General features: G+C 44.9%; 1 protein-coding gene across 1 annotated transcript in view; it reads right to left on the reverse strand.

Annotated features, from left to right (window-relative positions):
• The window catches only part of LOC135556665 (protein inscuteable homolog), a 91,601-nt gene extending 66,237 nt beyond the window's left edge, over window positions 1-25,364 (reverse strand). Inside the window, exon 1 of the mRNA XM_064990041.1 lies at window positions 25,256-25,364. The gene's annotated coding sequence lies outside the window, so the exon portion shown is untranslated. The remainder of the gene's footprint in view (window positions 1-25,255) is intronic.
• Between the last annotated feature and the right edge of the window lie 1,218 nt (window positions 25,365-26,582).

Here is a 26,582-nt window from a genome sequence, read left to right on the forward strand (position 1 = left end):
TAAAAGAGGCCCCGGATGGTTCTAAGCGCCAGTCGCAGGGACACTAAGAAAGTCTGTCTGCCTCCCAAATGGCACCCTGTTCCGCATATAGTGCACTACTTTTGACCAGGGCCCATAGAGTTCTGGTATAAAAAAGTGCACTATCTTAGCAATAGTGACATTTTGGACACACTCTTAGGCTGCAACTGGATCCTGAGTCTCTTTCAACAAATGGAGATTGCTGCTATACCCGACACCCAAACAACAGAGGCTTAGCAAGAGCTTCTTATTAATAATGAAAGGGGCAGAGACCACACAACACATGGCTATAGCCCTTATTGTCATACTGTCCTTACTGGAGGCAAGTTAACACATGGTCAGGTAGTGGGTCACTATTGTCAACTTGGAACATTCTGGTATTAAGGCCTATGTTCATGAAGACATCACCTGACGAAAGGGGAGATAAGATGAAATGTGGCCAGGTAACAATACCTTTTGACCTGAAAATACCTGGCCAAATCTAACTGCCTGTAGCTCAGGCCCTGAAGCAAGGATATCCAGATTATTGGTACCATTTGAAAGGAAACACTTTGACGTTTGTGGAAATGTGAATTGAATGTAGGAGAATGTAACACAATAGATCTGGTAGAAGAAAATACAAAGAAAAAAACAACTGTTTTTTTCTACCATCATCTTTGAAATGCAACAGAAAGGCCCCAAATCCAGCCATTACTCTGGTGTTAATTCCGATGGTGTCCACAATATGGCAGCAGAGTATGTGCAGTTATATTTAGCCAGGTATTTTCAGTACAAAAGGTATTGTTACCTGGCCACATTTAATCTTATCTCCCCATTCGTCAGGTGATGTCTTCATGACCATAGGCCTTACCCGAGCTCTGAAGCAAGCTTCCAGAAAATTGGAACGGAAATGGCACCACACCAAACTAGAAGTCTTCCGACTAGCTTGGAAAGACAGTACCGTGCAGTATCGAAGAGCCCTTACTGCTGCTCGATCATGCTATTTTTCCAACCTAATTGAGGAAAATAAGAACAATCTGAAATTTATTTTTGATACTGTCGCAAAGCTAACTAAAAAGCAGCATTCCCCAAGTGAGGATGGCTTTCACTTCAGCAGTAATATATTCATGAACTTCTCTGAGGAAAAGATCATGATTATTAGAAAGCAAATTACGGACTCCTCTTTAAATCTGCATATTCCTTCAAAGCTCAGTTGTCCTGAGTCTGCACAACTCTGCCAGGACCTAGGATCAGGAGAGACACTCAAGTGTTTTAGTACTATATCTATCGACACAATGATGAAAATAATCATGGCCTCTAAACGTTCAAGCTGCATACTGGACCCTATTCCAACTAAACTACTGAAAGAGCTGCTTCCTGTGCTTGGCCCTCCTATGTTGAACATAATAAACGGCTCTCTATCCACCGGATGTGCACCAAACTCACTAAAAGTGACAGTAATAAAGCCTCTCTTGAAAAAGCCAAACCTTGACCCAGAAAATATAAAAAGCTATCGGCCTATATCGAATCTTCCATTCCTCTCAAAAATGTTAGAAAAAGCTATTGCGCAGCAACTCATTGCCTTCCTGGAGACAAACAATGTATACAAAATGCTTCAGTCTGGTTTTAGACCCCATCATAGCACTGAGACTGCACTTGTGAAGGTGGTAAATTACCTTTTAATTGCATCAAACCGAGGCTCTGCATCTGTCCTCGTGCTCCTAGACCTTAGTGCTGCTTTTGATACCAGCGATCGCCACATTCTTTTGGAGAGATTGGAAACCCAAATTGGTCTACACGAACAAGTTCTGGCCTGGTTTAGATCTTATCTGTCGGAAAGATATCAGTTTGTCTCTGTGAATGGTTTATCCTCTGCCAAATCAACTGTAAATGGCGGTGTTCCTCATGGTTCCGTTTTAGGACCACTATTGTTTCCACTATATATATTTTACGTCTTGGGGATGTCATTCGAAAACATAATGTTAACTTTCACTGTTATGCGGATGACACACAGCTGTACATTTCAATGAAACATGGTAAAGCCCCAAAATTGCTCTCACTAGAAGCCTATGTTTCAGACATAAGGAAGTGGATGGCTGCAAACGTTCTACTTTTAAACTCGGACAAAACAGAGATGCTTGTTCTAGGTCCCAAAAAACAAAGAGATCTTCTGTTGAATCTGACAATTAATCTTAATGGTTGTACAGTCGTCTCAAATAAAACTGTGAAGGACCTCTGCGTTACTCTGGACCCTGATCTCTCTTTTGACGAACATATCAACTGTTTCAAGGACAGCTTTTTTCCATCTACGTAACATTGAAAAAATCAGAAACTTTCTGTCCAAAAATGATGCAGAAAAATTAATCCATGCTTTTGTTACTTCTAGGTTAGACTACTGCAATGCTCTACTTTCCGGCTACCCGGATAAAGCACTAAATGAACTTCAGTTAGTGCTAAATATAGCTGCTAGAATCCTGACTAGATTCCAAAAATTTTATCATATTACTCCAGTGCTAGCCTCCCTACACTGGCTTCCTGTCAAGGCAAGGGCTGATTTCAAGGTTTTACTGCTAACCTACAAAGCATTACATGGGCTTGCTCCTACCTATCTCTCTGATTTGGTCCTGCCGTACATACCTACACATACGCTATGTTCACAAGACGCAGGCCTACTAATTGTCCCTAGAATTTCTAAGCAAACAGCTGGAGGCAGGGCTTTCTCCTATAGAGCTCCATTTTTATGGAATGGTCTGCCTACCCATATGAGAGACGCAGACTTGGTCTCAACCTTTAAGTCTTTACTGAAGACTCATCTGTTCAGTGGGTCATATGATTGAGTGTAGTCTGGCCCAGGAGTGTGAAGGTGAACGGAAAGGCTCTGGAGCAACAAACCACCCCTTGCTGTCTCTGCCTGGCCGGTTCCCCTCTTTCCACTGGGATTCTCGGCCTCTAACCCTATTACAGGGGCTGAGTCACTGGCTTACTGGTGCTCTTTCATGCCGTCCCTAGGAGGGGTGCGTCACTTGAGTGGGTTGAGTCACTGATGTGATCTTCCTGTCTGGGTTGGCAGCCCCACTTGGGTTGTGCCGTGGCGGAGATCTTTGTGGTCTATACTCGGCCTTGTCTCAGGATGGTAAGTTGGTGGTTGAAGATATCCCTCTTGTGGTGTGGGGGCTGTGCTTTGGCAAAGTGGGTGGGGTTATATCCTTCCTGTTTGGCCCTGTCCGGGGGAAGCATCGGATGGGTCCACAGTGTCTCCTGGCCCCTCCTGTCTCAGCCTCCAGTATTTATGCTGCAGTAGTTTATGTGTCGGGGGGCTAGGGTCAGTTTGTTATATCTGGAGTACTTCTCCTGTCTTATCCGGTGTCCTGTGTGAATTTAAGTATGCTCTCTCTAATTCTCTCTTTCTCTCTTTTTTCTCTCTCTCGGAGGACCTGAGCCCTAGGACCATGCCTCGGGACTACCTGGCATGATGACTCCTTGCTGTCCCCAGTTCACCTGGCCGTGCTGCTGCTCCAGTTTCAACTGTACTGCCTGTGGCTATGGAATCCTGACCTGTTCACCGGACCTGCTACCTGTCCCAGACCTGCTGTTTTCAACTCTCTAGAGACAGCAGGAGTGGTAGAGATACTCTTAATGATCGGCTATGAAAAGCCAACTAACATTTACTCCTGAGGTGCTGACTTGCTGCACCCTCAACAACTACTGTGATTATTATAATTTATGAACATTTGAACATCTTTGCCATGTTCTGTTATAATCTCCACCCGGCACAGCCAGAAGAGGACTGGCCACCCCTTATAGCCTGGTTCCTCTCTAGGTTTCTTCCTAGGTTTTGGCCTTTCTAGGGAGTTTTTCCTAGCCTCCGTGCTTCTACACCTGCATTGCTTGCTGTTTGGGGTTTTAGGCTGGGTTTCTGTATTTTTCCAGTATTAGTAGCCATATTATAAGTTCAACATTTGCAAAACACCCCGTGTTCATAACTTCATAACTCTCCATATTCTTATAATTTTTCTCCAAAAGGAAAAGGCTTGCTGTCGCACAAGATCAGCAGCTCCAGCAGGTGTATCTCACTGATCATCCCTAAAGCCAACACCTCATTTGGCCGCCTTTTGTTCCAGTACTCTGCTGCCTGTGACTGGAACGAATTGCAAAAATCCCTGAAGTTGGAGACTTTTAACTCCCTCACCAACTTCAAACATGTGCTATCTGAGCAGCTAACCGATCGCTGCAGCTGTACATAGTCTATTGGTAAATAGCCCACCCATTTTCACCTACCTCATCCCCATACTGTTTTTATTTATTTACTTTTCTGCTCTTTTGCACACCAATATCTCTACCTGTACATGACCATCTGATCATGTATCACTCCAGTGCTAATCTGCAAAATTGTAATTATTCGCCTATCTCCTCATGCCTTTTGCACACAATGTATATAGACTCCCCTTTTTTTGTACTGTGTTATTGACTTGTTAATTGTTTACTCCATGTGTAACTCTGTGTTGTCTGTTCACACTGCTAAGCTTTATCTTGGCCAGGTCGCAGTTGCAAATGAGAACTTGTTCTCAACTAGCCTACCTGGTTAAATAAAGGTGAAATAAAAAAAATAAAAAATAAAAAAAAGCTACATTTTGCGACAGATACAGGGTCCCGACACTGCCGTAAAGCCCAGCTCATTGGCTATCTAGCTAGCTTTGTTTGACCCCGATTGGTGCTTATTTGACAAAGGTACAGTCGATCAAATGAAGACGGCCACGTCATCGGCGTGCCATGAAGGTGTCGCTTTCTGTTCAAATTAGGTGTCCTATAGGATATACTACACTCCTAATGATATTGTGAAGTCTGGTTACGTTCTAGGATCTCTGAGGAATACATACGAATGTGATTTGACTGGTTGAACCAACGTTTAGGGTTAGATTTTCACAGATTCCTTTCTTTGCAAATTGAACAAATGGAAATACAACATTGATTGTGCATGCTATATGGACACTTCATGTTATCTCTGGGACCCTTTGGATGATAAATCAGAGCAAGATTTCAGAATGTATGTACACATTTCACCTTCAGAGGTGAATTTATCAAACCTATGAAAAAAGTGTTTTGTTAGGAGCTCTCCTAAAACAAAAGCATGCCATTTTTTGCAGTAATAGCTACTGTAAATTGGACAGTGCAGTTATATTAACAAGAATTTACGTTTTTAACCAATATAAGACACTTTTATGTACCGACATCTGTTGTTCCTCTAAAATCTGCAATTGTGACACAAGGAGCTGCATGATTTACAACTGTCCCATTAACGGGACGGCTATCCCTAAGAAGTTTTAATGTCCCGTTGGTAGGACAGGGCTCCCGAGTGGCGCAGTGGTCTAAGGCACTGCATCTCAGTGCAAGATGTGTCACTACAGTCCCTGGTTCGGTTCCAGGCTGTATCACATCCGACTGTGATTGGGAGTCCCATAGGGCGGCGCACAATTGGCCCAACGTCGTCCGGGGTAGGCCGTCATTGTAAATAAGAATTTGTTCTTACTGAGTTGCCTAGTTAAATAAAAATAACATATCCTTGATCGGAGCTCATCTATTTTGTAATCCAATGATTGCACATTGGCTAATAGGACTGATGGTAGAGAGGGTTTACTCACTCGCCTACGAATTCTCCGAAAGCAACCCGTCATCTTTTCTTCAAGCAAATGACTGCGATTTGGGCGCGTTCCCAAGAAGACAGTATATCCATTTGCGTCAGACTCATTAAAGAAAAAAAATCTTCTTTGTCCAGTAATCGCTTTGTCGAGTAATCGCTGTTCTGAATTCCAGATGTTATTTTCGGTCATAAGTGATGGTAGCAGCAACATTATGTACAAAAGAAGTTACTATCAACGTGACAAAACAAACAAAATAGCACAGTCAGTTAGGAGCGTGTAAAACAGCAGCCATCCCCTCTGGTACCATTCTGTAGGTCTAGTTATATTGTGCTAGCTAGCGAACATGCTAATGTTTGGCACGCTAAACATTTGGCTCAGGGCTGGCATTATAGGATTATGGAGAGTGAATTAAATAGTTTCTTCATCTTGCTAGGTACAGTGGGGCAAAAAAAGTATTTAGTCAGCCACCAATTGTGCAATTTCACCCACTTAAAAAGATGAGGGAGGCCTGTAATTTTCATCATAGGTACACTTCAACTATGACAGACAAATGAGAAAAAAAATCCAGAAAATCACATTGTAGGATTGTTTTATGAATTTATTTGCAAATTATGGTGGAAAATAAGTATTTGGTCAATAACAAAATTTATGTCAATACTTTGTTATATACCATTTGTTGGCAATGACAGAGGTCAAACGTTTTCTGTAAGTCTTCACAAGGTTTTCACACACTGTTGCTGGTATTTTGCTCCCTTCCTCCATGCAGAACTCCTCTAGAGCAGTGATGTTTTGGGCTGTTGCTGGGCAACACAGACTTTCAACTCCCTCCAAAGATTTTCTATGGGGTTGAGATCTGGAGACTTGCTAGGCCACTCCAGGACCTTAAAATGCTTTTTACGAAGCCACTCATTTGTTGCCCGGGCGGTGTGTTTGGAATCATTGTCATGCTGAAAGACCCAGCCACGTTTCATCTTCAATGCCCTTGCTGATGGTAGGCTTTGTTACTTTGGTCCCAGCTCTCTGCAGGTCATTCACTAGGTCCCCCGTGTGGTTCTGGGATTTTTGCTCACCGTTCTTGTGATCATTTTGACCCCACGGGGTGAGATCTTGCGTGGAGCCCCAGATCGAGGGAGATTATCAGTGGTCTTGTATGTCTTCCATTTCCTAATAATTACTCCCACAGTTGATTCAATAAATAGGCCATGGTGGCGAAGTAATTACAATATAGCAATTAAACACTGGAATGGTAGATGTGCAGAAGATGAATGTGCAGGTCGTGATACTGGGGTGCAAAGGAGCAAGATAAATAAATAAATAAATACAGTATGGGGATGAGGTAGATTGGATGGGCTATTTACAGATTAGCTATGTACAGGTGATCTGTGAGCTGCTCTGACAGCTGGTGCTTAAAGCTAGTGAGGGAGGTAAGAGTCTCCAGCTTCAGAGATTTTTGCAGTAATTTTTCCAACAATTGTTTACAGACAGATTATTTCACTTATAATTCACTGTATCACAATTCCAGTGGGTCAGAAGTTTACATACACTAAGTTGACTCCTTTAAACAGCTTGGAAAATTCCAGAAAATTATGTAATGGCTTTAGAAGCTTCTGATAGGCTAATTGACATCATTTGAGTAATTTGGAGGTGTACCTGTGAATTCATTTCAAGGCCTACCTTCAAACTCAGTGCCTCTTTGCTTGACATCATGGGAAAATCTAAATAAATCAGCCAAAAAAACGTGGACCTCCACAAGTCTGGTTCATCCTTGGTTGCAATTTCCAAACACCTGAAGGAACCACATTCATCTGTACAAACAACTGTACGCAAGTATAAACACCATGGGCCCACGCAGCCGTCATACCGCTCAGGAAGGAGACGCGTTCTGTCTCCTAGAGATGAATGTACTTTGGTGCGAAAAGTGCAAGTCAATCTCAGAACAACAGCAAAGGACCTTGTGAAGATAATGGAGGAAACAGGTACAAAGGATTTTATAGCCACAGTAAAACGAGTCCTGTATCGACATAACATGAATGGCCTCTCAGCATGGAAGAAGCCACTGCTCCAAAACCTCCATAAAAAAAGCCTGACTACGGTTTGCAACTGCACATGGGGACAAAGATTGTACTTTTTGGAGATATTTCCTCTGGTCTGATGAAACAAAAATAGAACTGTTTGGCCATAATGACCATTGTTATGTTTGGAGGAAAAAGGGGGATGCTTGCAAGCAGAAGAACACCATCCCAACTGTGAAGCATGGGGGTGGCAGCATCATGTTGTAGGGGGGCTTTGCTGCAGGAGGGACTGGTTCACTTCACAAAATAGATGGCATCATGAGGATGGAAAATCATGTGGATATATTGAGGCAACATCTCAAGACATCAGTCAGGAAGTTAAAGCTTGGTCGCAAATGGGTCTTCCAAATGGACAATGACCCCAAGCATACTCACAAAGTTGTGGAAAAATGGCTTCAGGACAACAAAGTCAAGGTATTGGAGTGGCCATCACAAAGCCCGACCTCAATCCTATAGAAAATTTGTGGGCAGAACTGAAAAAGCATGTGCTAGCAAGGAGGCCTGCAAACCTGACTCGGTTACACCAGCTCTGTCAGGAGGAATGGGCCAAACTTCACCCAACTTATTGTGGGAAGCTTGTGGAAGGCTACCCAAAATGTTTAACCCAAGTTAAACAATTTAAAGTCAATGCTACCAAATACTAATTTAGTGGATGTAAAAGTCTTACCCACTGGGAATGTGATGAAAGAAATAAAAGCTGAAACAAATCATTCTCTCTACTATTATTCTGACATTTCACATTTTTAAAATGAAGTGGTGATCCTAACTGACCTAAGACAGGGAATGTTTACTGAGATAAAATGTCAGAAATTGTAAAAAAAAGTGTGCATGGTTGTAATCCATACCCAACCCTCCAGTAAATTATGACGAACTCACTTACAAAACTCTGTGTTGGACGAGACAGACTTTATGACCAAAATTATCCTATTTCTTTGTCACTTTTGAGACTAGAATTAATGTTTCTAACCCACGTAGGCTGTTTAAACCAGAGAAATTGATTTCTAAGGGGCAGTTGACCTTAAAAACATCTGGCACTAATAATACACCACAGCTTACTATTGCTGGAAAGGTTTTATGAGATTGATGTGTTCCGCTCCTTTGGCAAGAAACAGCTATCAGACCAAAAGGTCCTTTGAAGTAAATTCTCAGCCATCGCCGACAACATCATTTTGGTCAGAGAAGAACAGGCAAAGCGAGAGGGGTAACTGGGCCCAAAATCTGTCTTGTCCAGCAGGTGGCGTTTTTCTTCTTATTATTTTTCGCTAACCAAGCGAGTGTTGATATGGAGGTCAGTGAGAGTGTCGAATTTAGTTGATAGAATGGAGGTTTTGTAATCATTAGGTTGTTAGGAGTGTACTGATATAATTAGGACACGTAACATCCTGGAAACTTAGAGAAGAAACACTTTATATCTGAGTTCTTTCAGAGACGTCAGTAGTTGCCACAGCCACAAAGTCATGAACCCAACCTATTTCATGCCTAAACCTAACTTTAAATTAAAATAAAAAAACACATTTTTGTTGTCATGAAATCTTACAAAACAGCTTTGTGGCTGAGGTAACTAGTGGAAACTGTGGCTAGAATGGTCCCACCTGACCTTGCCTCCTTCCTTCTGCCTTCCATTTTTGAAGACATTTATTTTAATTTTTAGAGCAGCCACTTGAGTATCTGATCAAAATAATGGATAATCTGTGTTTTGGTTCAATCTTCTACCGTCAATCTCTTCCCAATGACGTCACTGGAGTTTCCGTGACACAGGCTCCCCAGTTAAATGGAATGCCTTAGCAATGGCTTTGACCCTGTTTGCTGCCTCTCTTCTTTGCTTTCATCTGAGAATGACAGACCTCAAAAACACAGGAGTCAAATGCAAATGCAATTTACAACCTGCTGTCTAGCCTTCTCCCTCCACTGACTACTACCGTGACGTAAATAATGGCCTTCATATCCCATTAATATGCCCTGAGCGGATACTGCCCTGTGTCCCTCAGTGGGTGTGGAACTAATCCTACATGAAAGGGCCACACAGAAAGTGAGGGCCTGAAAGTGAAAGGAGGGGAGGGCGGGGGATCCTTTGCAACTGAAATCTACAGCTGGTTGACATTAGAAGAATGTGTGTGTGTGTGTGTGTGTGTGTGTGTGTGTGTGTGTGTGTGTGTGTGTGTGTGTGTGTGTGTGTGTGTGTGTGTGTGTGTGTGTGTGTGTGTGTGTGTGTGTGTGTGTGCAGGTGGAGAGGGGGGCCATGCCCAGACCTGGGTCACTACGCTAAGTCTCAAAAAAACAAACATCACTTCAGAGCCCAAATAGTATTGTGGAGGTGTTTTAGTTAGTGTTGTTCCACCACACAGTCAGAAGCCTACGGTAAAACAGACACATTCTCAGGAGGATAGGCTGCCGTCGCTACAGGATAGACCAGCTTGTTAAGGAGGTGGTGAGAGGCCACAAAAACCAGAGAGAGTGCGGAGGGCTGTGCCCTATTCCATTTTATAGTTCACTACTTTTGAATGAAGCCCCATGAGCCTTGGTCTAAAGTAGTACAATACTGTATAAGGGGGGCCCTGGTCTAAAGTAGTACACTATATGGGAGGGTGGTCTAAAGTAGTACACTATATGGGAGGGGAGTCTAAAGTAGTACACTACATGTGGGGCCCTGGTCTAAAGTAGTACACTATATGTGGGGCCTGGTCTAAAGTAGTACACTACATGGGGGGCCCTGGTCTAAAGTAGTACACTATATGGGAGGGTGGTCTAAAGTAGTACACTATATGGGAGGGGAGTCTAAAGTAGTACACTACATGTGGGGCCCTGGTCTAAAGTAGTACACTATATGGGAGGGGGTCTAAAGTAGTACACTATATGGAAGGGGGTGTCCAAAGTAGTACACTATATGTGGGCCCTGGCCTAAAGTAGTACATTATATAGGGGCCCTGGTCTAAAGTAGTACACTATATGTGGGGCCTGGTCTAAAGTAGTACACTACATGGGTGGCCCTGGTCTAAAGTAGTATACTATATGGGGGCAGGAGCCTGGTCTAAAGTCGTATACTATATGGGAGTGGGCTCTAAAGTAGTACACTATATGGGGGCTGGTCTAAAGTAGTATACTATATGGGGGGGGGGTTCTAAAGTAGTATACTATATGTGGGCCCTGGTCTAAAGTAGTACACTATATGTGGGGCCTGTTCTAAAGTAGTACACTGCATGGGGGGCCCTGGTCTAAAGTAGTACACTACATGGGGAGCCTGGACTAAAGTAGTACACTATATGGGGTGCCTGGTCTAAAGTAGTACACTACATGGGGGGCCTGATCTAGAGTAGTACACTATATGGGAGGGGGGTCTAAAGTAGTACACTACATGTGGGGCCCTGGTCTAAAGTAGTATACTATATGGGGGCAGGAGCCTGTTCTAAAGTAGTATACTATATGGGAGGGGGGTCTAAAGTAGTACACTATATGGGGGGTGGTCTAAAGTAGTACACTATATGGGGGGACTGGTCTAAAGTAGTACACTATATGTGGGGCCTGGTCTAAAGTAGTACACTACATGGGGGGCCCTGGTCTAAAGTGGTATACTATATGGGAGGGGGGTCTAAAGTAGTACACTATATGGGGGGGCTGGTCTAAAGTAGTATACTATATGTGGACCCTGGTCTAAAGTAGTACACAATATGTGGGGCCTGGTCTAAAGTAGTACACTACATGGGGGGCCCTGGTCTAAAGTAGTATACTATATGGGAGGGGGGTCTAAAGTAGTACACTATATGGGGGCAGGAGCCTCGTCTAAAGTAGTACATATTAATGGGGACAGGGTCCTGGTCTAAAGTAGTACACTATATGGGGGGCTGGTCTAGAGTAGTACACTATATAGCGGCAGGGTCCTGGTCTAAAGTAGTACACTATATGGGGGCAGGGTCCTGGTCTAAAGTAGTACGCTACATGCGGGCAGGGTCCTGGTCTAAAGTAGTACACTATATGGCGGCAGGGTCCTGGTCTAAAGTAGTACACTATATGGGGGCAGGGTCCTGGTCTAAAGTAGTACACTATATGGGGGCAGGTTCCTGGTCTAAAGTAGTACACTTTATGGGGGCAGGGTCCTGGTCTAAAGTAGTACCCTCCATGGTGGCAGGGTCCTGGTCTAAAGTAGTACACTACATGGGGAAAGGGTCCTGGTCTAAAGTAGTACACTACATGGGGGCAGGGTCCTGGTCTAAAGTAGTACACTATATGGGGGCAGGGTACTGGACTAAAGTAGTAAACTATATGGGGGCAGGGTCCTGGTCTAAAGTAGTACACTATTTGGGGGCAGTGTCCTGGTCTAAAGTAGTATACTATATGGGAGGGGGGTCTAAAGTAGTACACTATATGGTGGCAGGGTCCTGGTCAAAAGAAGTACACTATATGGGGGCAGGGTCCTGGTCTAAAGTAGTACACTATATGTGGGCAGGGTCCTGGTCTAAAGTAGTACATTATATGGGGGCAGGGTCCTGGTCTAAAGTAGTACACTACATGGGGGCAGGGTCCTGGTCTAAAGTAGTACACTATATGGGGGCAGGGTCCTGGTCTAAAGTAGTACACTATATGGGGGCAGGGTCCTGGTCTAAAGTAGTATACTATATGGGGGCAGGGTCCTGGTCTAAAGTAGTACACTATATGGGGGCAGGGTCCTGGTCTAAAGTAGTACACTATATGGGGGGCCCTGGTCTAAAGTAGTACACTATATGGGAGGGTGGTCTAAAGTAGTACACTATATAGGAGGGGAGTCTAAAGTAGTACACTACATGTGGGGCCCTGGTCTAAAGTAGTACACTATATGTGGGGCCTGGTCTAAAGTCGTACACTACATGGGGGGCCCTGGTCTAAAGTAGTACACTATATGGGAGGGTGGTCTAAAGTAGTACACTATATGGGAGGGGAGTCTAAAGTAGTACACTACATGTGGGGCCCTGGTCTAAAGTAGTACACTATATGGGAGGGGGTCTAAAGTAGTACACTATATGGAAGGGGGTGTCTAAAGTAGTACACTATATGTGGGCCCTGGCCTAAAGTAGTACATTATATAGGGGCCCTGGTCTAAAGTAGTACACTATATGTGGGGCCTGGTCTAAAGTAGTACACTACATGGGTGGCCCTGGTCTAAAGTAGTATACTATATGGGGGCAGGAGCCTGGTCTAAAGTCGTATACTATATGGGAGTGGGCTCTAAAGTAGTACACTATATGGGGGGCTGGTCTAAAGTAGTATACTATATGGGGGGGGGGGTTGGTCTAAAGTAGTATCCTATATGTGGGCCCTGGTCTAAAGTAGTACACTATATGTGGGGCCTGGTCTAAAGTAGTACACTACATGGGGGGCCCTGGTCTAAAGTAGTACACTACATGGGGAGCCTGGACTAAAGTAGTACACTATATGGGGTGCCTGGTCTAAAGTAGTACACTACATGGGGGGCCTGATCTAGAGTAGTACACTATATGGGAGGGGGGTCTAAAGTAGTACACTACATGTGGGGCCCTGGTCTAAAGTAGTATACTATATGGGGGCAGGAGCCTGTTCTAAAGTAGTATACTATATGGGAGGGGGTCTAAAGTAGTACACTATATGGGGGGGGGTGGTCTAAAGTAGTACACTATATGGGGGGGACTGGTCTAAAGTAGTACACTATATGTGGGGCCTGGTCTAAAGTAGTACACTACATGGGGGGCCCTTGTCTAAAGTGGTATACTATATGGGAGGGGGGTCTAAAGTAGTACACTATATGGGGGGGCTGGTCTAAAGTAGTATACTATATGTGGACCCTGGTCTAAAGTAGTACACAATATGTGGGGCCTGGTCTAAAGTAGTACACTACATGGGGGGCCCTGGTCAAAAGTAGTATACTATATGGGAGGGGGCTCTAAAGTAGTACACTATATGGGGGCAGGAGCCTCGTCTAAAGTAGTACATATTAATGGGGGCAGGGTCCTGGTCTAAAGTAGTACACTATATGGGGGGCTGGTCTAGAGTAGTACACTATATAGCGGCAGGGTCCTGGTCTAAAGTAGTACACTATATGGGGGCAGGGTCCTGGTCTAAAGTAGTACGCTACATGGGGGCAGGGTCCTGGTCTAAAGTAGTACACTATATGGCGGCAGGGTCCTGGTCTAAAGTAGTACACTATATGGGGGCAGGGTCCTGGTCTAAAGTAGTACACTATATGGGGGCAGGTTCCTGGTCTAAAGTAGTACACTTTATGGGGGCAGGGTCCTGGTCTAAAGTAGTACCCTCCATGGTGGCAGGGTCCTGGTCTAAAGTAGTACACTACATGGGGGCAGGGTCCTGGTCTAAAGTAGTACACTACATGGGGGCAGGGTCCTGGTCTAAAGTAGTACACTATATGGGGGCAGGGTCCTGGACTAAAGTAGTAAACTATATGGGGGCAGGGTCCTGGTCTAAAGTAGTACACTATTTGGGGGCAGTGTCCTGGTCTAAAGTAGTATACTATATGGGAGGGGGGTCTGAAGTAGTACACTATATGGTGGCAGGGTCCTGGTCAAAAGAAGTACACTATATGGGGGCAGGGTCCTGGTCTAAAGTAGTACACTATATGTGGGCAGGGTCCTGGTCTAAAGTAGTACATTATATGGGGGCAGGGTCCTGGTCTAAAGTAGTACACTACATGGGGGCAGGGTCCTGGTCTAAAGTAGTACACTACATGGGGGCAGGGTCCTGGTCTAAAGTAGTATACTATATGGGGGCAGGAGCCTCGTCTAAAGTAGTACACTACATGGGGGCAGGGTCCTGGTCTAAAGTAGTACACTATATGGGGGCAGGAGCCTCGTCTCAATTAGTACACTATATGGGGGCAGGGGCCTGTTCTAACGTAGTACACTATATGGGGGCAGGGTCCTGGTCTAAAGTAGTATACTATATGGGGGCAGGGTCCTGGTCTAAAGTAGTACACTATATGGGGGGGGGGGTCCTGGTCTAAAGTAGTACACTATATGGAGGCAGGGTCCTGGTCTAAAGTAGTACACTATATGGGGGCAGGGTCCTGGTCTAAAGTAGTACACTATATGAGGGCAGGGTCCTGGTCTAAAGTAGTATACTATATGGGGGCAGGGTCCTGGTCTAAAGTAGTACACTATATGGGGGCAGGGTCCTGGTCTAAAGTAGTATACTATATGGGGGCAGGGTCCTGGTCTAAAGTAGTACACTATATGGGGGCAGGGTCCTGGTCTAAAGTAGTACACTATATGAGGGCAGGGTCCTGGTCTAAAGTAGTACACTACATGGGGGCAGGGTCCTGGTCTAAAGTAGTACACTATATGGGGGCAGGGTCCTGGTCTAAAGTAGTACACTATATGGGGCGGGGTCCTGGTCTAAAGTAGTATACTATATGGGGGCAGGGTCCTGGTCTAAAGTAGTACACTACATGGGGGCAGGGTCCTGGTCTAAAGTAGTACACTATATGGGGGGTCCTGGTCTAAAGTAGTACATTATATGGGGGCAGGGTCCTGTTCTAAAGTAGTACCCTATATGGGGGCAGGGTCCTGGTCTAAAGTAGTACACTATATGGGGGCAGGAGCCTGTCTAAAGTAGTACACTATATGGGGGCAGGGTCCTGGTCTAAAGTAGTATACTATATGGGGGCAGGGTCCTGGTCTAAAGTAGTACGCTACATGGGGGCAGGGTCCTGGTCTAAAGTAGTATACTATATGGGGGCAGGAGCCTCGTCTAAAGTAGTACACTACATGGGGGCAGGGTCCTGGTCTAAAGTAGTACACTATATGGGGGCAGGAGCCTCGTCTAAATTAGTACACTATATGGGGGCAGGGGCCTGTTCTAACGTAGTACACTATATGGGGGCAGGGTCCTGGTCTAAAGTAGTATACTATATGGGGGCAGGGTCCTGGTCTAAAGTAGTACACTATATGGGGGGGGGGGGTCCTGGTCTAAAGTAGTACACTATATGGGGGCAGGGTCCTGGTCTAAAGTAGTACACTATATGGGGGCAGGGTCCTGGTCTAAAGTAGTACACTATATGGGGGCAGGGGCCTGGTCTATAGTAGTATACTATATGGGGGCAGGGTCCTGGTCTAAAGTAGTACACTATATGGGGGCAGGGTCCTGGTCTAAAGTAGTACACTATATGGGGGGGGGGGTCCTGGTCTAAAGTAGTACACTATATTTGGGCAGGGTCCTGGTCTAAAGTAGTACATTATATGGGGGCAGGGTCCTGTTCTAAAGTAGTACACTATATGGGGGCAGGGTCCTGGTCTAAAGTAGTACACTATATGGGGGCAGGAGCCTCGTCTAAAGTAGTACACTATATGGGGGCAGGGGCCTGTTCTAACGTAGTACACTATATGGGGGCAGGGTCCTGGTCTAAAGTAGTATACTATATGGGGGCAGGGTCCTGGTCTAAAGTAGTACACTATATGGGGCGGGGTCCTGGTCTAAAGTAGTACACTATATGGGGGCAGGGTCCTGGTCTAAAGTAGTACACTACATGGAGGCAGGGTCCTGGTCTAAAGTAGTACACTATATGGGGGCAGGGTCCTGGTCTAAAGTAGTACACTACATGGGGGCAGGGTCCTGGTCTAAAGTAGTATACTATATGGGGGCAGGAGCCTCGTCTAAAGTAGTACACTACATGGGGGCAGGGTCCTGGTCTAAAGTAGTACACTATATGGGGGCAGGAGCCTCGTCTAAAGTAGTACACTACATGGGGGCAGGGTCTTGGTCTAAAGTAGTACACTATATGGGGGGGTCCTGGTGTAAAGTAGTACACTATATGGCAGGGTCCTGGTCTAAAGTAGTACACTATATGGGGGGTCCTGGTCTAAAGTAGTACACTATATGGAGGCAGGGTCCTGGTCTAAAGTAGTATACTATATGGGGGCAGGGTCCTGGTCTAAAGTAGTACACTATATGGGGGGTCCTGGTGTAAAGTAGTACACTATATGGGGGGTCCTGGTCTAAAGTAGTACACTATATGGAGGCAGGGTCCTGGTCTAAAGTAGTATACTATATGGGGGCAGGGTCCTGGTCTAAAGTAGTACACTATATGAGGGCAGGGTCCTGGTCTAAAGTAGTACACTACATGGGGGCAGGGTCCTGGTCTAAAGTAGTACACTATATGGGGGCAGGGTCCTGGTCTAAAGTAGTACACTATATGGGGCGGGGTCCTGGTCTAAAGTAGTATACTATATGGGGGCAGGGTCCTGGTCTAAAGTAGTACACTACATGGGGGCAGGGTCCTGGTCTAAAGTAGTACACTATATGGGGGGTCCTGGTCTAAAGTAGTACATTATATGGGGGCAGGGTCCTGTTCTAAAGTAGTACCCTATATGGGGGCAGGGTCCTGGTCTAAAGTAGTACACTATATGGGGGCAGGAGCCTCGTCTAAAGTAGTACACTATATGGGGGCAGGGTCCTGGTCTAAAGTAGTATACTATATGGGGGCAGGGTCCTGGTCTAAAGTAGTACGCTACATGGGGGCAGGGTCCTGGTCTAAAGTAGTATACTATATGGGGGCAGGAGCCTCGTCTAAAGTAGTACACTACATGGGGGCAGGGTCCTGGTCTAAAGTAGTACACTATATGGGGGCAGGAGCCTCGTCTAAATTAGTACACTATATGGGGGCAGGGGCCTGTTCTAACGTAGTACACTATATGGGGGCAGGGTCCTGGTCTAAAGTAGTATACTATATGGGGGCAGGGTCCTGGTCTAAAGTAGTACACTATATGGGGGGGGGCAGTGTCCTGGTCTAAAGTAGTACACTATATGGGGGCAGGGTCCTGGTCTAAAGTAGTACACTATATGGGGGCAGGGTCCTGGTCTAAAGTAGTACACTATATGGGGGCAGGGGCCTGGTCTATAGTAGTATACTATATGGGGGCAGGGTCCTGGTCTAAAGTAGTACACTATATGGGGGCAGGGTCCTGGTCTAAAGTAGTACACTATATGGTGGGGGGGGGGGTCCTGGTCTAAAGTAGTACACTATATTTGGGCAGGGTCCTGGTCTAAAGTAGTACATTATATGGGGGCAGGGTCCTGTTCTAAAGTAGTACACTATATGGGGGCAGGGTCCTGGTCTAAAGTAGTACACTATATGGGGGCAGGAGCCTCGTCTAAAGTAGTACACTATATGGGGGCAGGGGCCTGTTCTAACGTAGTACACTATATGGGGGCAGGGTCCTGGTCTAAAGTAGTATACTATATGGGGGCAGGGTCCTGGTCTAAAGTAGTACACTATATGGGGCGGGGTCCTGGTCTAAAGTAGTACACTATATGGGGGCAGGGTCCTGGTCTAAAGTAGTACACTACATGGAGGCAGGGTCCTGGTCTAAAGTAGTACACTATATGGGGGCAGGGTCCTGGTCTAAAGTAGTACACTACATGGGGGCAGGGTCCTGGTCTAAAGTAGTATACTATATGGGGGCAGGAGCCTCGTCTAAAGTAGTACACTACATGGGGGCAGGGTCCTGGTCTAAAGTAGTACACTATATGGGGGCAGGAGCCTCGTCTAAAGTAGTACACTACATGGGGGCAGGGTCTTGGTCTAAAGTAGTACACTATATGGGGGGTCCTGGTGTAAAGTAGTACACTATATGGCAGGGTCCTGGTCTAAAGTAGTACACTATATGGGGGTCCTGGTCTAAAGTAGTACACTATATGGAGGCAGGGTCCTGGTCTAAAGTAGTATACTATATGGGGGCAGGGTCCTGGTCTAAAGTAGTACACTATATGGGGGTCCTGGTGTAAAGTAGTACACTATATGGGGGTCCTGGTCTAAAGTAGTACACTATATGGAGGCAGGGTCCTGGTCTAAAGTAGTATACTATATGGGGGCAGGGTCCTGGTCTAAAGTAGTACACTATATGGGGGCAGGGGCCTTGTCTAAAGTAGTACACTATATGGGGGCAGGGTCCTGGTCTAAAGTAGTACACTATATGGGGGCAGGGTCCTGGTCTAAAGTAGTACACTATATGGAGGCAGGGTCCTGGTCTAAAGTAGTACACTATATGGGGGCAGGGGCCTGGTCTATAGTAGTACACTATTTGGGGGCAGGGGCCTGGTCTAAAGTAGTACACTATATGGGGGCAGGGGCCTGGTCTAAAGTAGTACACTATATGGGGGCAGGGTCCTGGTCTAAAGTAGTACACTATATGGGGGCAGGGGCCTGGTCTATAGTAGTACACTATATGGGGGCAGGGTCCTGGTCTAAAGTAGTACACTATATGGGGGCAGGGTCCTGGTCTAAAGTAGTACACTATATGGGGGCAGGGGCCTGGTCTATAGTTGTACACTATTTGGGGGCAGGGGCCTGGTCTAAAGTAGTACACTATATGGGGGCAGGGTCCTGGTCTAAAGTAGTACACTACATGGGGGCAGGGTCCTGGTCTAAAGTAGTATACTATATGGGGGCAGGAGCCTCGTCTAAAGTAGTACACTACATGGGGGCAGGGTCCTGGTCTAAAGTAGTACACTATATGGGGGCAGGAGCCTCGTCTAAAGTAGTACACTACATGGGGGCAGGGTCCTGGTCTAAAGTAGTACACTATATGGGGGGGGTCCTGGTGTAAAGTAGTACACTATATGGCAGGGTCCTGGTCTAAAGTAGTACACTATATGGGGGGTCCTGGTCTAAAGTAGTACACTATATGGAGGCAGGGTCCTGGTCTAAAGTAGTATACTATATGGGGGCAGGGTCCTGGTCTAAAGTAGTACACTATATGGGGGGTCCTGGTGTAAAGTAGTACACTATATGGGGGGTCCTGGTCTAAAGTAGTACACTATATGGAGGCAGGGTCCTGGTCTAAAGTAGTATACTATATGGGGGCAGGGTCCTGGTCTAAAGTAGTACACTATATGGGGGCAGGGTCCTGTTCTAAAGTAGTACACTATATGGGGGCAGGGGCCTGGTCTATAGTAGTACACTATATGGGGGCAGGGGCCTTGTCTAAAGTAGTACACTATATGGGGGCAGGGTCCTGGTCTAAAGTAGTACACTATATGGGGGCAGGGTCCTGGTCTAAAGTAGTACACTATATGGAGGCAGGGTCCTGGTCTAAAGTAGTACACTATATGGGGGCAGGGGCCTGGTCTATAGTAGTACACTATTTGGGGGCAGGGGCCTGGTCTAAAGTAGTACACTATATGGGGGCAGGGGCCTGGTCTAAAGTAGTACACTATATGGGGGCAGGGTCCTGGTCTAAAGTAGTACACTATATGGGGGCAGGGGCCTGGTCTATAGTAGTACACTATATGGGGGCAGGGTCCTGGTCTAAAGTAGTACACTATATGGGGGCAGGGTCCTGGTCTAAAGTAGTACACTATATGGGGGCAGGGGCCTGGTCTATAGTTGTACACTATTTGGGGGCAGGGGCCTGGTCTAAAGTAGTACACTATATGGGGGGTCCTGTTCTAAAGTAGTACACTATATGGGGGCAGGAGCCTGGTCTAAAGTAGTACACTATATGGGGGCAGGGTCCTGGTCTAAAGTAGTACACTATATGGGGGCAGGGTCCTGGTCTAAAGTAGTACACTATATGGGGGGTCCTGGTGTAAAGTAGTACACTACATGGGGGCAGGGTCCTGGTCTAAAGTAGTACACTATATGGGGGCAGGGGCCTGGTCTAAAGTAGTACACTATTTGGGGGCAGGGTCCTGGTCTAAAGTATTACACTACATGGGGGGCCCTGGTCTAAAGTAGTAAACTATATGGGGGCAGGGTCCTGGTCTAAAGTAGTACGTTGTATGGGGGCAGGGTCCTGGTCTAAAGTAGTACACTGTATGGGGGCAGGGTCCTGGTCTAAAGTAGTACACTGGTGGTGCAGGGTCCTGGTCTAAAGTAGTAAACTATATGGGGGCAGGGTCCTGGTCTAAAGTAGTACGTTGTATGGGGGCAGGGTCCTGGTCTAAAGTAGTACACTGGTGGTGCAAAGTCCTGGTCTAAAGTAGTACACTTTGTGCAAGGAGACGTAAAAGATTGTATAAACATCAGAATATCAGCTCCACGTGATTTCATTTTTGGAAGTCTGTTCCAAAGTATTACCACGCACAATAGAGAGACAGGTACGTGCCATAATAAAAGAAACACGAAAATAGGGTCGTAATAGGGCGTCGGGTCACCACGAGCCAGAACAGCTTTAATGCATCTTGGCATAGATTCTACAAGTGTCTAGAACTGTATCGGAGAGATTTAACACCATTTTGTGTTTTGTTGATGGTGGAAAACATTGTCTCAGGTGCTGTTCCAGAATCTCCCATAAGTGTTCAATTGGGTTGAGCTCTGGTGATTGAGGAGCCATGGCATATGGTTTACATTATTTTCATGCTCATCAAACCATTCAGTGACCACTCATGCCCTGTCATCCTATGGGTGCATAGCCATTGTAGCCAAAATAATGGCCTGCATAGCATTTTTATACATGATGGAATATTAATTGCTTAATTAACTCAGGAACCACACCTGTGTGGAAGTACCTGCTTTCAATATACTTTGTATCCCTCATTTACACAAGTGGTTTCATTATTTTGGCAGTTACCTGTATATGTGATCAAATACAAATGTATGCTTGAAACATTTTATGTTCTGGGCCCCTGACCAACTGCTCATGAAAAAATGGTCCCCGCGGATGAATCTAGTTGATGATCCCTGATATAGTGTGCAATTTGTGATGCAGTTAAGAGTTCCCTCACAAGGTTCCCTGAGGAACCCAACCACTGCGTCAACACTGACTGTAAGGAGGAGGAGATAGATATTACCCTCATTTGTACTGCACACACAATGGATTTCTATGTTCACCCCCTAACACAACTCCCTTACTCAATCTCCCAGTAGTTTAACACTAAAGACCTGCCAGACCGTACACCTCTTCCAGCTTTCCAATTAGAACTTAGGGAGAGAGAAGGGAGTATAGAGAGAGGCAGCGGAGGTAGACCGTGAAAGAGGGAAGCAAATGAGGTAGAGACAGAAGGTTAAGGCTCATCTCATGTCATGCTAACCCACTTGTTAATTATTAGTGACAGAGACAGACATTATTGAGGGCGGTACATTAAACTCACCAGGTTAAAAGGTCAACAGCTGGAAGTCGGCACAGATTATCCTTTATATTGATCAGATACTACTGATTGATCAAGTGACTGCTGTAACAATTCAAAATAAATGTCTTAAAAAATGGAAGAAAGTGGGAGGAAGTAAGATCAGGTGTGACCATTCTAGGCAATGAGAGGGCAGATGAATGTGTGAACAACAGGCACAGCTCCCATATGAAGTTTTTTTTTTTCAAAATTGCTTGGATTCCAGGTGTCTTATTTATATCACTACAGTTATAACAGACTAAGCATTACAAAACTTATATTTGATCAAATAAGCCATTACATTTTTTTTTTACCAAATTCAAAGCTCTCTCGTTGACCTCCATAAAAAAACGTCCTCTCTGGGGGTCGGCCCTAATTTTAGAAATGCCTGGAATATTTCTAAAATTGTCATGGAATGGGCCTGGCCATCATCTCTGCTTTCAATTGCCCCACAGAGAAGCTTGATGAAAGTGAACAGAAAACAATGTTTTGTTTTTGTGCTTGGAGTTTCACGTAGGGGCGACCCTGGCAAAGTATTGTCATGACTAAAGTTACTAAAGACAGCATGACTGTGCCAACCACTTCAGTTTTAGCTGACTTCTGAAGCATTTGTAATTCATCAGGGATTGCACGAATTTACTTTTTGGCAGTGGACATTTCCATAAAAACAACTCGAGAAAATAAAAGAGGACTTGCCTTGAAGTTTCATAGTGTATTCTGCCTTTGGGCTTGGGTTGAGGGAGAAATCTGTGAGACCTCATTTATACTCTATAAAAGCCATAGGGGTGCTAGCTTCATCAAGCAGACAACGTATTCACAAAGCGTCTCAAAGTAGGAGTGCTGATCTAGGATCAGGTCCCTTCTTGCCCATGTAATCTTGTTTATTATGATCTAAAAGGCAAAACTGATACTACATCCAGCACTGTTACACAGACACTTTGTGAATGCAGGCCGTGGACTTCCATTGAGAAAAACACAGTATAACCTTGGTTTGGAAAAGTGAGGAGGAGAGCAGGCCGACATCGTGTGAGCGAGGGATTAAACCAGGGGACTCCAGGGGGGTAGGGAACGAAACACGAACTGACCTCGCCTTGACACACGCTTTGGCCACACAGATGCAGACAGAAGAGGATAAACAGACAATAACAATGGAGTAAAGCCACTGGTGGAACAGCACATGGCAAAATGCTAACTGTAGGCCAATATGTTATCATTCAAATCCATGGTGATGGGTTAAGAAAACAACAGTAGTAAATCATAACAGGTTAACTCTAAGCCTAGTGTTGGACCAAAAAAAAACCATTTTAATGGAGAATATGTGTCTTGGGAAGCCAGCCTTAAATGGTTCAGTATATTTAGTTCTATTCTACAAGGATTTTTTTTATATATGTTATGTCTCTGTGCAGGTCCATTCTCCATGTATTTCCTGGAGGACCTTCTGCTCGCTTAGCTACAGGTCCCACATTTATACTTATGTAAATGTGATATTTCAGTTTTTTTTATTTAATTTGCACACAAAAAATCAAAATCTAATTGCTTTGTCATTATGAGGTATTGTGTGTAGATTGATGAGAGGAAAATCTATTTAATACATTTTAGAATAAGGCTGTAACATAACATGGAAAAATTCAAGGAGTCTGAATACTTTTCAAATGCACAGTATAGCAGTGGTCAATGGACTGAGCCAAACCCACCATGCTATCTATACCCATGATCAGACAGTGGTCACGACAACACATTAGCCCATCATGGCCCTCTTATGATGATGGGTGGTGACTATGGGTGAAGGGTTGTGAAGGAGAGAGGAGGTTTTTAAAGTGGAATCCACCAATTACCATGCTTGTAGAGAGAAGCTAATTAAACAGTATGGGAGTACAGTCAGGACCCAGAGCACAGGAGTTTGGTGACACCTTCATTGGGGAGGATGGGCACATGGTAGTGGCTGGAGCGGAATTTGTTGATAGGTATCAACAACATCAAACATGAGGTTTCCATGTGTTTGAGCCATTCCATTCGCTCTGTTCCAGCCATTATTATGAGCTGTCCTCCCCTCAGCAGCCGCCACTGGGCCAGAGCTAGGGGCCACACCTACATGTGTGTTTCATGTTAGTTAAGTCAGGCAGGCCACTCCCCTCCCAGCTGTTCAACAGGCCAGAGAAGAATGAGAGTGAGGAGCTCTGCTAATGTGGCCTCAGGCAAGCAGCCAGTCATATACACATAACATACAACCATGAACATGTGCATGCACAAGCGCACAGGGAGACCAATCAATCACTGTTGCCTACTTTTTTTAAATGTATTTAACCTTTATTTAACTAGGCAAGTCAGTTAAGAACAAATTCTTATTTACTATGACGGCCTACCCCGGACAATAATCAACTATAATCATTGTCATCTTACACAGCACCCACCCACACCCAACACTCAGATTTACAGACTCCAACGAGCCGTGGCCTTCGTGGTTTGCAGACCATGCCTAACTCTAAATAAAACCCCACACAATACATATTTTCAGTGGGACACAAAGAGGAAATCGGATCCACTGAGTGGTCTGGCACATATTGGTCAATGACAAAAAATGTGGGGTTAAAAACATCCCAATTTGGGTAAATATTGAACATAAGTTGGGCTATTTTGATCAAGCCAGTTGGGTCACTCAGTTGGGTTGTTGGGTTATTGATGCTGGGTTATTGAGCTATGAGCCACTGGATCAGATCAAAAGACTGGAGGCGTGGCTTCGTAAGGGAGTGGCTTTAAGATAGCTCTTTTTGGCAACCCGTGAGAGTAAATGTCATTCCGGTTCATATGTTTTGTTGTATTGTTACCTTTAAGTTGAGCACTGAAACATTTGTGAGGCGTACCCAAGTATGTCCCAATGTTGGGAAAGTTACCACTTTGTTATAATACTTAAATAATATTTAATTAATTTTGTGTTAGATCATGTATTGTGCAAAAATATTTAAGGAAAGTGAAATATGCAGTGTACAAACTTAACATGATGAACAGGAATGCAATTTACACGTGGCCAAAAATAACTACCTGAAAGCCACACCCCCACTATAAGCCACACCCCCTGTCTTCAAAGAAAACAACCCAACTAAGTGACGCAACTGGTTGGGTCAAAATAACTCAACATGTGTTCTGTCCACCATTTACCCAATGCTGGGTTGTTTTTAATCCACAATTTTTTTGAGTGCAGAGGCTCTGTATCAACCGACACAGTAACAGCAGTAACAGTGAGAAACAGTCTCAAAGATGCCATGAGCTCCACTTTCTACTAATGAGTTTAGTGGTGTGTGTATGAGGCGAATGATTCTAAGACTTAATCAGATGCCAGGCAGTAATAGACAACTCTCAATTTTATCCCATCATTAAGTTACAATGAAGTTAGTCTCTTAAAGAAGTACAGACAACCTCACAAGACCCCCATTCCATCTTATGTGATCTCCCAGTCAGCAAATAGGAGGGAGTGTTTGCCAGACTTACCCCAGCCTCAGGTCAGCATCTTAAATGTTAAGTGTCCCCTGGAGTTTTCATTGTCTAGGCACAAGCCTCTGTCCCTGCCCTGCAACCTCCTCTCTCCTCGCAGCCCGCAGAGGAACTGGGAGCTCAACTGCCTCAGTCTTTGGTCAGGATTTGTGACCCTAAGATTTTTCTTGGGGAGAAAAAAGCCCACATCCCTCTGTCAGTCAAGCGGCTGAGCATAGTTTTAGCTGGGCGGCCGTCCAAACAGACATGAAAACTATTTTATTTCGGTGTGCCATATGAGCCGCAACGCTCTATTTTGGAGAGACTCTGTGGTCGATCATGTAATTGCCGAGTTCAACAGTTATGGCGAAAATCTAATTGTCAAATTGGTGGAGAAACTGCCAAGGGAAAAAGGTAAAGGACTTTTAAAGTCCCACAAAAAAAGGCATACTACATAAATACATGAGGAACTAGGATCCAGATGTGGGAAAAGAAGGAGGGGGAGAAGAAAAGAGCTAGACGGCAGAACTTGCTATCGCAGCAGAATGAAATCACATTTCTGCCATGGCAAAATGGTGTTTACCTTCCTCTGAGAAGTCACAGGAGAAAAAAGGGGTTTTGGGAAGGTAAGACGAGGTCGGCTGTGAGTGTGTTGTTTCTGGACTTTTACCATGAGCCTTTCAGTGTGTCTGGTTGCATGTCAGCTTGGAAATGACTACCTGCTAGAAAAATTGGGAGCTTTAAAAAAGAAGGGGGGAATGAAAATATAAACGGGAGTTCTGGTGGTTCGTGTTACGAGGGAACCGATGGAGGCTTTGGTCAGTCTGCATTGCCTCTCATGTTAATGGACCAGGGTTTTTCCTGCTCTGGTCACAAGGTCCAGAAAAAACCTCTAGCCATGGTTATTATATGTTTGAGTGAATGATTGGTCTTTTATATTTGGAAGGTAAAGCACGAGCGCACGCATACAAACACACACACAAACACAAGGTATCTATTTTATGGCACGCATGAGAGTAGGATTAATAAGTATTGAGTTTCAGATAATCTGATGGCAAACATGCTAATTTCCTCTTAAATTTGACCTTATTTCCTGACATAACCAACAGGAAAGTGTTTGTATGTGGCAGAGAGAGTCACATGGCAAGGTGTGAAGATAATCCTCACTTATACTGGCTGTTTAACTGACTGATGTCACCATTTTTTAAACAATAGTTGGGTTGTGGTGGTGTTTCTGGGAACTGGAGCGAGGGTAAATCCTCCTATCTGGAAATTGGAGTTTGCTGCAAGATCTAATTTCCAACTGAAATGACCCAAGGAAATGCAGATGTTCACTATTAGGTCT

The sequence above is a fragment of the Oncorhynchus masou genome, chromosome 15 (genome assembly GCF_036934945.1).
Source record: "Oncorhynchus masou masou isolate Uvic2021 chromosome 15, UVic_Omas_1.1, whole genome shotgun sequence".
In the NCBI taxonomy this organism is placed as follows: Eukaryota; Metazoa; Chordata; class Actinopteri; order Salmoniformes; family Salmonidae; genus Oncorhynchus; species Oncorhynchus masou.